Source organism: Mauremys reevesii, unplaced genomic scaffold (assembly GCF_016161935.1).
Source record: "Mauremys reevesii isolate NIE-2019 unplaced genomic scaffold, ASM1616193v1 Contig120, whole genome shotgun sequence".
In the NCBI taxonomy this organism is placed as follows: Eukaryota; Metazoa; Chordata; order Testudines; family Geoemydidae; genus Mauremys; species Mauremys reevesii.
Window position 1 is genome coordinate 141,539 of NW_024100739.1, and position 12,762 is coordinate 154,300.

Here is a 12,762-nt window from a genome sequence, read left to right on the forward strand (position 1 = left end):
GTGACTGTGGGACTGCTGTGTCCCCTTTACTCTCAATTTCAGGTTGTCTCTCACAATGCCTTACTAGTGGCAAGCAGCAAACCCCTCCAGGTGCTGTTACCATTCAGTACAACCGCATGTGGGAGCCCACACCCAGCTAGATTCCATGAATGCTCCCAGAGCCACTCATGAATCGCACAGAGAAAGGCACCAACCGAAAACACCCAGCTCCCAGACTCCTATCAAGTAATATACTAGGGATGTAAATATTGTTTAAAAAGTTAACCATTTAAACAATAACAATTATATAGTTTAAATGGTTAACGGTTAACAGGGAGAGGGGCTGGGGTGCAATTGGAGTCCAGTGCGGCTGGTGCTGGGGCCGGGGTCTGTTGGAGTCTTCTGAGTGATCTTGTTACTTGTGCCGTAGGTGGGGGGAGAAGAAAAGGTGAAGCATGGGGCCACTGTGTTCTGATTTATACCCTTAGACCATATGCTTGGAAAACATAAGTCCAGGCATGTCTGGTTGGCATTGCTGAGTCACCAGGCAAGGTTGAGCAATTCCCCTGGTGTGGCTTTGTGCAAGTGAGTCATTGAATTGTAACTCTCTTGCTGGACAATGACTGTTAATGGTTATAGTCTTTGGGGAGCTAGTATTTGGGTACCTCCTATACCCACAGCATATTTTAGTGACAACCATACAACACAATTCTCATAACTTCATATGCATTAATGATATAAAAATGTAGATGGAACAGTGGGTTTCAGCAGATCACAACCTTTCCCTAGATACCTTACATGGCCTGCTTTATATGTAATATCACAATTATATACACATGATGAATATGGGGTCACAGGGTGCTCCCAGGGTGTAGAGTGTCACAGAATGGAAACCCCAACATTTGTGCAAGGGAGAGAAGCCTCCATGCCTCTGGAAGCCCTCAGAGTCAGTAAGGGTTTGTAGAACCCCCAAGGTATTTTGGAGGTATGAAAAGAGGAGCCTGCAATGGGAGGAGAGATTCTAAGATTGGGTTGAGCAGGGGGAGAAAAAAACCCAAAGGTGTATGTGGGAATCTGAGGGGATAAACCCTAATTTGGGGAGGGGTAAAGAAAAGAGGGCATCCAAGTTGAAGCAGAAGAGAAGAGCCCCACAAGATTTAAAGGCTAAAAGAGAGATAGAGACAGAAGACACCTGAGAAGGTGAGGAGAAAGAGACCCCAAAGTGTGGGGAGGGCATGTGAGGGGAATGAACCTCACTTGGTATTAAAAGGAGACCCCCTCTGCCTTAAAAATATTGTTACTCTGCTCAATGGGGAGGTGTGAAGGGACCCTCAGGGTGCAACCTGAGAAGGGTAGTGAAGGGAGTAAGGAAAGACACCACCCCACACTCCCACACCCTGATACCTTTGATGGAAGAGATAAGGCTAAGGTGGGGTAAGGAAATACCCACCATGGTGCAGAGGAAGGCAGACCTCCAAAGAAGAGCACTGAAAGTGGGGAAAAACTGTAAAGGAAATAGGGGAATCCCCTAGAAAATAATATGGGGGACAGAAGAGAATTAATAAGGATACAGGGAGCAAGACAGAAAGAATTAATGAAGCATGGAGGGAGTCTCTAGGGAGCAGCAGAAGGAAAACAGTGAAGATGGTGTGGGGGAGAATGGCAGGAAAAAGAAAATGACTAAATTTGAGGGTAAACACACTCAAAAAACTGAAGGAAAAAAGAGAGTGACGAAAAGAGAAGAAAATATCTGAGCAAAGAGAGAAACAACAGAACAAATGACAAAATTATAAAAGGGGGACAGAGTGGCACTTAGATTTTTTTAAAAATATTTTATAATAAGTGTAATGCCAAAACATTGCACTAAGATACACACTCACTGTATGCTGCCAAATGTTCAAAAATCACGAGTCAGGTTGCAAAGAGTCTTAAACTGAGCATAGTTATGTGATTGTCTTAAAAATAATGAGATTTTTTTTAAAAAACCAATACACTGAATTCCTTTTATTTGGCTTCTGTTTTTTCAGACTTTAGGGTTCATGTTCTCAGGCTCTCTGCAACTACAAAAGTAGGAACTAAGCTTTCATTTTCTTTTTAAATGGAGAGTATTACTTAGGCCTGGTCTACACTAGGAGTTTATGTCGAATTTAGCAGCGTTAATTCGACTTAACCGTGCACCCGTCCACACCAGGAAGCTAATTAGTTTGACCTAGAGGGCTCTTTAGTTCGAATTCTGTACTCCTCCCCGACGAGGGGAGTAGCGCTACATTCGACATGGCTATGTCAAATTAGGCTATGTGTGGACAGAAATCGACCTTAGTAGCTCCGGGAGCTATCCCACAGTGCACCACTCTGTTGACGCTCTGGACAGCAGTCCGAGCTTGGATGTTCTGACCAGCCACACAGGAAATGCCCAGGGAAAATTTGACACGCTCTGGCGCCTTGTGGATGTTCTGCAGGACCGCAGGCAGGAGGACAGAGCCCCCCTGCAGTGTATCTGCAACCGCCCTCCCCCGCCACAAAGTCCCAAACCCCCCTCACCCAAAGTAACAAGAAGGAGGGGCGACAGAGGCCATGAAAACTGTCACTGCACCCCTGCAGAGTGCACAAATACAAGAAGGCTCTCATTCCCTAAATGTTGAGAAGTCCTTCCCTTCCTGGCTCACCGAAGCCCCAATCCCAGTTTCATCCCCTAACTGTGTAGTTGATTATTAAAAGTAGTTTGCTGTTAATTACTATTTCCGTCAAGTTTTTCTACAGAAGACTGTCTGTGAAGGGCGAGGGGGGGGTTGTTAATTGCATAGGACAGTCACCTTTACCAGGGTACAGACACGGGGGCAGGATCAACAGCAGGTCACACACACAGTGCAGTCAGTAGGCACCCTGGTCGGTCTGGGAGGTGTTTTCCATGTTCTGTCTGGGTGGGGGGTACGTGACTTTGTGGCATAGGAGGGTGGTTACAGAACTTATGCATGGGTCCTTGTCCCGGACCACAGAGCCACGCAGCAGGGGAATCTGTAACCATCCTCCCCTGCCACAAGGTCACATAGCCCCCGCACACAGAGTCCCGAAAAGGAGGGATGGCAGGCTCCGTTGAAACAACCAGTCCGGCACTGCAGTCCGCTCTAGGAGCAGGAGCCTATCATTCCTCGAGTGTAGAAGCGGTGTTAACATCACTGCACACCCTACCCACCACAGTCTGCGTCCCTGTTTCAACCCTTTAACGCGAATTCATTAATAAAGAAAACGTTGTTAATTAACAATGTTCCATTAACTTTATTTTTAAACGTGTGTTGGAAGGCGGGAAACGTGGTGAATGGGGTATGTAACCGCAGAAGAAAGTCAACAGTAACTGAAGCAGGGGCAGGTTCCGCTTCGCTGTAAAGAAACTGAACAGTCACAGGTTACCCTGCTCCCTGAGGAACCTAGCTTTCAAAGCCTCCTGGATGCACAGCGCTTCCCGCTGGGCTCTTCTAGTGCACGGCTGTCTGGCTGAGCATAATCACCAGCCAGGCGATTTGCCTCAACCTCCCATCCCGCCATAAAGGTCTCCCCCTTGCTCTCACAGAGATTGTGGAGCACACAGCAAGCTGCAATAACAATGGGGATATTGGTTTCGCTGAGATCCGGCGAGTCAGTAAGCTCCTCCATCTCCCTTGAGACGTCCAAAGCACGTTGAATGATGACTGTTACCCAAGACCACCCTCAACACATTTTTCCCCCCAGCATGCATTGTGGGGAAATCCCAGAATTCAAATGGGCAGTGGGGACTGCGGGAACTGTGGGATAGCTTCCCACAGTGCACCGCTTCCAATGTCGACGCTTGCCCCGTTAGTGTGAACTCACAAAGTCGAATTAGTGTCCTTAGTGTGGACACACAAATTCGACTTTGTAAGGTCGATTCCACAAATTCGAATTAAGTTAAATCGAACTAATCTGGTAGTGTAGACATACCCTTAGTTACATGACTCTGGGCACTAGGACTTTCAGAAAAACATCAAATATCAAGAGATTTGTGATAAAACCACAAGATGGCAACATTGTCATGTATTACAACATGATTCTCTGGTGTAACAGGGTCTCAGAGGCCTGGCTGAGATTGGCAGAGGGCATGAGAGTCTTTACTGAGATCAGAGGCAAGAATAACCTGATTTTTCTTCCTAACAAAATGATGTGTAAAATGAAGGGTTTTCAGTCCAGATTTAACTTTAAATCTGAATGCAAAGTTAATCCTGGAGCTGCTTGTGCCCTTCCCCATCAACTCAAGTTGATGCTGGGTTTTAGAATATAGCTGGGTACGCATCTATTGGCAAATAATTGTATCTATTTAGGGTCTTGTGGTTTTGATGCACTTCTATATTAACATGTAATTTGAGACACTAGAAAGTTTTCTTAGTGCAGAACTCCAGAAGAACACCATGAATGCTCTTATTATTCTAATTGCATAGAATTTTGCCTTTAAAATGTCTGAAGACTTTCAGATATACTAGGAATGGCACCTGACATTTCAAAAATGTTTAGGAGATGGCCACCCTTCACCCTCCTCCTCCAGACAACCCTACCTGGATTTTGTTTTGCCTCTTCACAGCTTTCAGATGTTTGTTTGGATCCGGCCTGGTCAAGACAGAGCTTTTTGAATTTTTCTGACACACTTCAACAAATCACGTGTATCGTGGTCAGAAAATTCATAAGTAGCACTGGCCCTAATTTTTAAATGCTGATTGTTAAGTTTGTTATTGTTTAAAAACCATAAACATAGAAAAGAGAGGTTGTGTCCAATCCAAAAAGCACATTTCTGAGACCAAAAAACACAAGAAAATGAGCAAAGCTCTCTTCAGGAGAAAGGAGGCTCTTGTAATTAAAGTCCTGCCTCTACCACAGACTCCCCCATGTGACTTTGGGCAAGTCACTCTATCTTTATGGGTCTCAATTTTCCATTTGAAAAAATAATTATATTTCCTTGCCCCATCCTTTGTCTTTCTGGTCTCTTATTGCAGGGTGATGCTATAGTTAAGGTTTAGACCAGGTTTCTGTTTAAAAATCAGCTCTTCTAAAATCCACAGGGTTAGTCAGATTACCTTGAAAGTTAGTGAGCCTCATGAGTGCCTGCGATTCTGTACGTGTTCCAAACTTTTAGATATTTGACCAGTTGTTCCCGAGATACAATCTCAGGGGAAAAAACTGTTTTTCTTAAAGGTGGCAGATTTCAGCAGCCTTTTTCTGCTCACCAGGTATGTCTGCACTGCAGTTAAATAGACTGTGCAGATCAGGGAGCCTCTGCTAAATTCCTGCTCCCTGCAAAAGGAGTTTGCATTACTCTTAGACTGTGGCTTCAGGGATATGGCGTTTCCAGCATCGCAGTGACCAGAATCCAGAGAGAGAGAGAGATCTTACCCAGCACAGGTTACCGAGAGCCATCCGAGATCCCAAGGGATTCTAATGAACCGGATGGAGTCAGGAGAAGAGCCTGCCCTATCAAGGCATGAATTAAAAGGTGACTTTTGTTTTAGTCAGCCACCACCACAGTGCTGCAACACTCCATCTCAGGATCTGCGACCTCAGCAGCACCATCCACCTTGGGAAGGTGCCAGGTGGGAGATGGGGTTAGAGGAGTTTGTGAGCATTAGGATGCTGGAAAATGGGTTAATAATGTTTCTTAATTATTAGATAATCTTAAACCCTTCCTGCCCCGATCCTATTTTCCTGTGACCAATACAGTTCACCTTTCTGTTATAGTGTTATTTTTGGTGTGTCATTCATTTGCTGAGGTTTATTTTATTTACTCTATTCTCCCCTGTATACTAGGCTTTATGCTTCTTTCCTGTTTGAAGTATTATCATGGCTTTATCAAAGGATAGTCACCCTGTGCACTGGGCATAGTGCAGAGTCTCTTTGAGTGGCAACACCAGGAGCCAAAAAAGAAAAAGAACCCAGAACCTGACCCATGCAAGGAGTGGAGAAAAATACCGCATAAATATTTGCGATAGCAAGTGCCTAGGAGAGAAAATGGAGGAGGGCTACATATTATTATAATAAAAACAAGTTTTAAAACCCAGTGACATGTTTAAAAAAAAACCTGAAGAAAGTTAAAAGAAAAATAATGTAGTTAAAAGTTGTTTTGTTAAATTTGTCAGGGATCAAAGTGGAGTCTTTGGTGACCATTTAAAGTAAAAGTCACTGTAGTTACAGTCTAAAGTAAAAGAAGAAAAGGCCTTTCATGCTGGTTTCTATGTTTTTTGAAAGTGAATACTGCACTCACAGGGATTGAGTCCTCATTTAAGAGTCAGATCCAAAGTGTTTTGAAAGTAAAGAACTCAGTGATCAAAGTCATTCAATAGCATAGCTGAGCAAAAGTCAGATTTCCCATCTAACAAGGAAATTACAAATATTTCAACATTTGTTTTCATCCCAAAGCGTGACAAAAAGGTGAGGCATCTGTACCCTAAAGTTCAGAGTGAGGAAGGAACCTTGACAGGGAGTCTGAGGGAGTCTGCGTGGGTTGGCGTTGTGAGCAGAGACTAATGGATGCAGTAGGGGACCAACCACCAGAGAGAGTGGCCATAGCACCTACATCGCTAGCCTCAACATATGAGTGTCTCTAGGGCAGCGGTTATTATGTTCACTTTACGTGCAGGGCTGATACAAGCAAATCCAGCCCCCTGTAAAGCTGTGTATTTAGGGACCCGTATATGGGCCATCCCTTGGCAGTAGTACTAAGCTGACATACCAGCTGAGATCTGCCCCCAGGCAGAAACCCCTCTCTCTGCTTCCATCCTAAGAGGAGCAGGACCAATGGATTCTGGTTCCCATAGTTCTTATTTCTCTGCTGAAATGAACAGCAAACTTCTTGTTTCCACTTCTCAGTTGGGACAAGGGCTGCTGGCAGCTGCAGACAAAAACAAAAGTACAAGAAATTCTTAAAATGAGGTAACAAAGCCCCAAATGGTGGCAGGTGGTGGGGTGCGAGCCAGCATGGAAACTTAGAATTGCTGCTTATTTGATCTCAGAGAGAATTGCCCCAGAAAGACGGCAGAGATTAAGAATCTCACAGGGACGTATCAGAAATGTGTCCTCACTTCCTCTGTTTAACAAGCAGCTATTTCCTTCTGAGTAACTGTATGAGTGACTTGTAAAACTTTCCAAGCTCACTTTTGAAGCTTATGATTATTGTGGTCCATGGAGATCCAATTTTGCTGACTTCATTTTTGTCCAAAGTTCTGTTCTCGTGATTTTTTTAATATTAAAGATAGGGATTCTTCCCCTCACCCATGAATAGGATGTGTTAGGGTTCCCTCCCCACACTGAACTCGGGAACAGATGTGGGGACCCGCAAGAAAGACCCCCTAAATTTATATTCTACAGTTTAGGTTAAAAACTTCCCCAAGGCACAAATTCCTTTCCTTGTCCTTGGACGGTATTACTGCCACCACCAAGTGATTTATACAAACATTTAGGGAGGGGCCACTTGGAGCCCTATCCCCCCAAAATATCCTGCCAAGACCCTTCACCCCCTTTCCTGGGGAAGCTTGAGAATAATATACCAACCAATAGGTTAACAAAGTGTGCACAGACCAAATCCCTGTTTTTTAGGACACTGAAAATCAATCAGGTTTGTAAAAGAAGAATTTTATTTAAAAAAAAAGTAAAAGAATCACACCTGCAAAATCAGGATGGAAGATAACTTTACAGGGTAAATAAAAAGATTTAAAACATAGAGAATTTCCCTCTAACTTTGTTACGAAACAGGAATAAAATTACCTCTTAGCATAGGGAAAATTTACAAGCTAAAACAAAAGATAATCGAATGGATATTCTTGCAATTACTTACCTTTTTTTTAATTTTAGATGTATTATTTTAGGGGTTTTTAGGAGCTGGGTTATCTGCTTGGTCTCTTTCTTTGTCCCAAGAGAGAACAACACAAAGAGAGCACAAACAAAACCTTCCCTCCCCGCCCCTAGATTTGAAAGTATTTTTCCCCATTGTTTTTTTTGGTTAGGTGCCAGCTAGGTTAATGGAACTGATTAACCCCTTACAGGTAAGTGATTCTGTACCTCTGGCCAGGAGGGATTTTATGTTACTGCATACATAAAGGTGGTTACCTTTACCTTTATATTTATGACAGGATATAAGCCCCAACTCCAGCTGATATCACTGCTATTTATGTATCAAGATGATACAAAGTCCAATCCCCATTCTGTCTGTTGCATGCTATTTAGGTGTGGCTTGTCCTGGTTAAAGCTGCTGCACTGCTTTGATAAAGCTGCTACAATATTTTCTCCCAACATGGAGTGTGTGGGAAGGGAGAAGTGGTGAACATGATTATGGAGTTCATGACCTCACTATTCAGAGAAACAAGTTGCTGAAGCCAAAGGAATAAAAGGAATAAAAACCAAAACAATATAGATACATGGACTAAGAAGGCTTTAAATCGTACTTGCTGTGGTATGAGGGTTCGTAGAGAAATTCAGAAAGTGCTGAAGTTCAGTTTTAGCTAGTGATGTTTTAGTTTCTTTGTATTGAACAATAAACTTCGAGCAAACAGTTTCCTGTTTCCTATTCCTCTTCCTAGGGTTGTTTTGGATGTCTCTGTTTGAACACAAAGAAGATGGAGAGAAACAGATCAAACAAGAGCCATCAGATGATGTTGGTGAGAGCGTTCTGACCAACAGTAAGTCGATCACTTTCTGCATTTTCTCTTGGGATGAGCCAACTTTAATCTGAACTAGTTGTAGTTTGTACATGTGGGTGGTGAGACCTGTGAGAATAGGGCCTGTGGGTAAGTTTACACAGCAAATGAGAGGTGTAATTCCCAGTGCAGGAAGACATGTGCATGGGCTGTGTTTGTGCTCCCGCCTCAAAGAAGCAGCATGGGTGGTGGCTTGAGCTTGCCACCCGGGTATGTATCCAGGGGGTCAGGCAGGATTTGACATGGGCATCTAACCTGTGTTGCCCCCACCACACTGCTATTTTTAGGCCCTAGCTCAAGTAGAGCTGAAGCTCACATCTATCTGTCTGTCCAAACTGGGACCGACACCCCACAGTTGCTGTGTAGATGCACTGTATGTCAGAAATTACCACTGCTCCACCTCACCTTGCTCTGATATCCAAAATACCCAGGAGGCTCCTCACAAGCTAATGCTGGATCTCAGGACGCAGGGCCTGATATTCCAGGACTGTATTTTCTGGGTTTATATTTTTGAAATGTTAATTAAATTAGGGTGTCCCACCTCTATTTTCAAACCCAGTTGGATGATAAATACTATTACCATAGCTCCTATCTTCCTATTACTCATCTGGCTTTACAAACATTGTCTAAGCTGCACAACAACCCTGTGAGTTAGATCAGTAGGATTATCTCCATTTTACAGATGTGGAAACAGGCACAAAAAATCATTTGTGAGAGAGAAACACTGAGGAGTTATGAGCCCCAGTGATCTTCTCCCACCACTAGATTACTTCTTTCCTCTACATGGGAATAATTATTGTTATACCCATTTAATGATTAACATGAAGACTTTACATTGCATTTTAGCTTCTCTCTTGATGCCCAGTGATGGGAAACCAAAGCAGCAAAGTCAGTGACCTGCTCTTACGAGCTCTCGACAACCTTTCTCAGGAAGACTTGAAAAGATTTAAAGACAAACTATCACATTCTGACTTTGAGGGGAAAGGTAACATCCCCCGAGGTCGGCTGGAGAATGCCAACAGGATAGATATGAAGAACCTCCTGATGGAATTCTATAGTGGAGACGTTGCAGTAGATGTAACCATAGAGGTTTTCACTCAGATCAACCTCTGAGATTCTGCTGCAAAACTCAGAGAGGAAAGAGAGAAAGGTAAGAGACATAAAGTTACTGTAAAACCTGGGAGTCTCCCCCAGGGCAGCAGTGGCAGGAGCAGAAGGAGAAACAGGCTGATGGCAGGAATGACAAATTTCAAATCCTAGCAGGAAGCCAGGGGGACTCAGAGCAGAGATGCCCACAGTGGCCCGGATTCTGTCACCTACTCCACTCCCTTTTCACCACTCAGCTGGCACAAAGGGAGCAGAGACAGCCTGTAACACTCCCTCTGAGGAAATCCCCAATGTGGGGGAGTCCCCAGTGGGTGTAGAGCCAACAGAGCGGTGCAGAGGGAGTGCCATGGGCAGAGAGAGGTGCAGAGAAGGAGTTACTGGGATGCATCCCTAGCTGGGGGATCATTCCTTGGTGACCATTAGCAGCTAGTGCAAGTAAGACCAGTCCCCAGGCTGCTCTAACCTGTGACAGAGCTGGGACAGAGAACTGAGGATCTGTAACTGGTAACTGGTCACAGCAGAGTATGTTATCCCCAAACAGCTGGTGGACAACATGAGACATTCCTGGGGTTCCAGGCAGGATCTTTATTATCTCCAAGGCTATCTTTTAATGCAAGAAACAAATTCAGTGCAGTACAAACAGCCAAGGAACCAGCAAAGCTGCAGAGCTGCAGTTCCAGAGGCTCCAGGCTGCTTTGCAGTGTCCCACAAGAGTGTAAGAGCCAGTGCCAGTGGGGAGCCAGTCTGTAGTGGAGCAGTGTTAGATTCCATGTGCTCAGTGATGGAGCTAAACTCAACCCTGTTACAGTCATTCCTGTTCCACTTCCCTGCATCCTACGGTGCCAGTGGAGCCCAGTTCTGGGCTGGTTGTGCCTGGGGTCCCTGGGATGGAAGCTCTGGGGCTGGCAGTGGGGCTCTCCCTAGAGGCCTTTGGAATTCACTGCCCTGGGCAGTCCCCCAGGGGGAGAGTTTAGAAGCCTCCAGAGCGCAATGCAGGGGGCAGTTACTTGGTTTAGACTGTGAGCTCTGTCAGGCCGGGACAGTCATGTTATGTGTGTGCACAGGGCCTAGTACAATGGGCCCCCGATTGGGGCTCTAGATCCTACCAAAACTCAGTAATAAAATAATAATTATTGAGGGGTGGGGAAAAGGTTCTTTGTTCCCCTAAATTAGTCACAGATGCTTGGCAAAAGGAGTGGCAATATTAAGCAAACTAGTCTGGTTACCTGTGCGGCTTTTAATCCAGTCAGCATCCTACATTCTATCAATAACTGAACCTAGTGAAAAGCTAGGGGGTGTTGGGGGGGAGGCCCCAAGTGGTAGTTATCCCAAATGAACAAATTCCCTCGGGCTGCCCTCAGTGTCTGTTTTAGATCCCTACATTTTAAAGGCTCTCCTGGGCCACCTAGCCCATCCCTGACCGAGGGCAGAATTCTCCTTTGCATAGAACCTTTAGTTGTTTCACCTAATCTGTGTTGGAACATGAGTGTTTGTGAGGGATTCCCTCTCCCCACAAACGCTCCTGACTTGACTGTTTGTCCCAGTGCTACTTGTTCTGTGTTTCTCTGACCACGTGGCCGGCTCATCATGTAAAGTGCAGACTAGTCATCAGTGGAACCAGGCAGGGGGAGGTCCGAGAAACAGTATTCCCCAAACTGAACTTCATACACTGATGGCTGGTAGCAGTGCTCTCCTTGGTGATTACTTCATTAACAGAGGATGCAATTGGATTATCAGTCACTTGTTGCCTCCATACAGAACAAAAATGCACTTGCATTGAACTACACTCTACATTCTTTCACTGTTATTTAAATGTAATTTCCCTTTCAGAGTTTCACCAGAGTCAAAACCCATCAGAGTTGTCGGCAAAAGGTATGTGATGGCTACCCAGGAAGTGCCTTTCCAGGTGACACCATTAGCACAGGGTTCCCTGGCAATTCTCCAGAAAAGGGAACACCGTGAAACTGCAGTAACGCTACCAAAGGCAGCACTGTAAAGATGTTGATGGTGACTGTGGCAATGGCCCTGCAGGTGAGGATCATTCCCTAGGTTTTAATGTGCAGCAGCCAACGTCAATCCCCAGGAAATGCCTTTGTGGCGGTGGTGCCGCTGAGGTCCAATCCTGTTTCCTTTCACAAAGGGGAGAGACGAATAGCAAAGAGAAAATGCTGCTGGTCTCTGATGCTGACGTTCCCGTGCAGCTTCCCTGCTGTTGAGTTACCGGTGCAGCAGGTGTGTTGATCAGCCACCCTGAGACCCAGCAAACTTTTACCAATGTCAGACTAAGGCATGACTTTTATCTGACTCTGTGGTCAGGCCAACAGCAGTGCTGGGACAGATGGAGTCGTCTTGGCCAGCTGAGCCAGACTTTCCTTAGATAGAAAAAGAAAAAAGAAACATGGCGGGGAAGGCAAATGACATGGTGTGTGTGGGGGGAGGGCATGCGGGTGACATCAGAAGCCTCAGGCTCACATCCTGGGTAGTGTCCAGGATTTCGCCATTTGGTTCCCTCAGGCTGGTCAGAAAGTCTTTCAGGATCAAGATGATGAAGGCCCAACATTGTCATAGAATAACAGAAAAGTAGAACTGGAAGGGACCTTGAGTGGTTATCTTGTCCACTCCCCTGCACTGAGCCAAGACCAAGTAAACCTACCCCGTCCCTGACCGGTGTTTGTCTTCATAAAACCCTCCAATGATAGAGACTCCACCACCTTCCTGGGAAGCCTATTCCAGAGCTCACCTATAAGAATAGTTAGAAAGTTTTCCCTAATATCTAACCTAAATCTCCCTTGCTGTAGATTACGCCCATTACTTCTTGTCCTACCTTCAGTGGACATGGAGAACAATTGATCACCATCCTCTTTATAACAGTCCTTAACATATTTTAACACTGTTATCAGGCCCTCTTCATCATCTTTTCTCAGGACTAAGCATATCCAGGTTTTTAAACCTTTCCTCATAGGTCAGATTTTCTAAACTTTTTATCCTT

The 12,762-nt window shown here is 44.9% G+C and overlaps 1 pseudogene; it reads left to right on the forward strand.

Annotated features, from left to right (window-relative positions):
- Positions 1-7,976: 7,976 nt before the first annotated feature.
- Positions 7,977-12,762, forward strand: part of LOC120392876 — a 53,313-nt pseudogene continuing 48,527 nt past the window's right edge.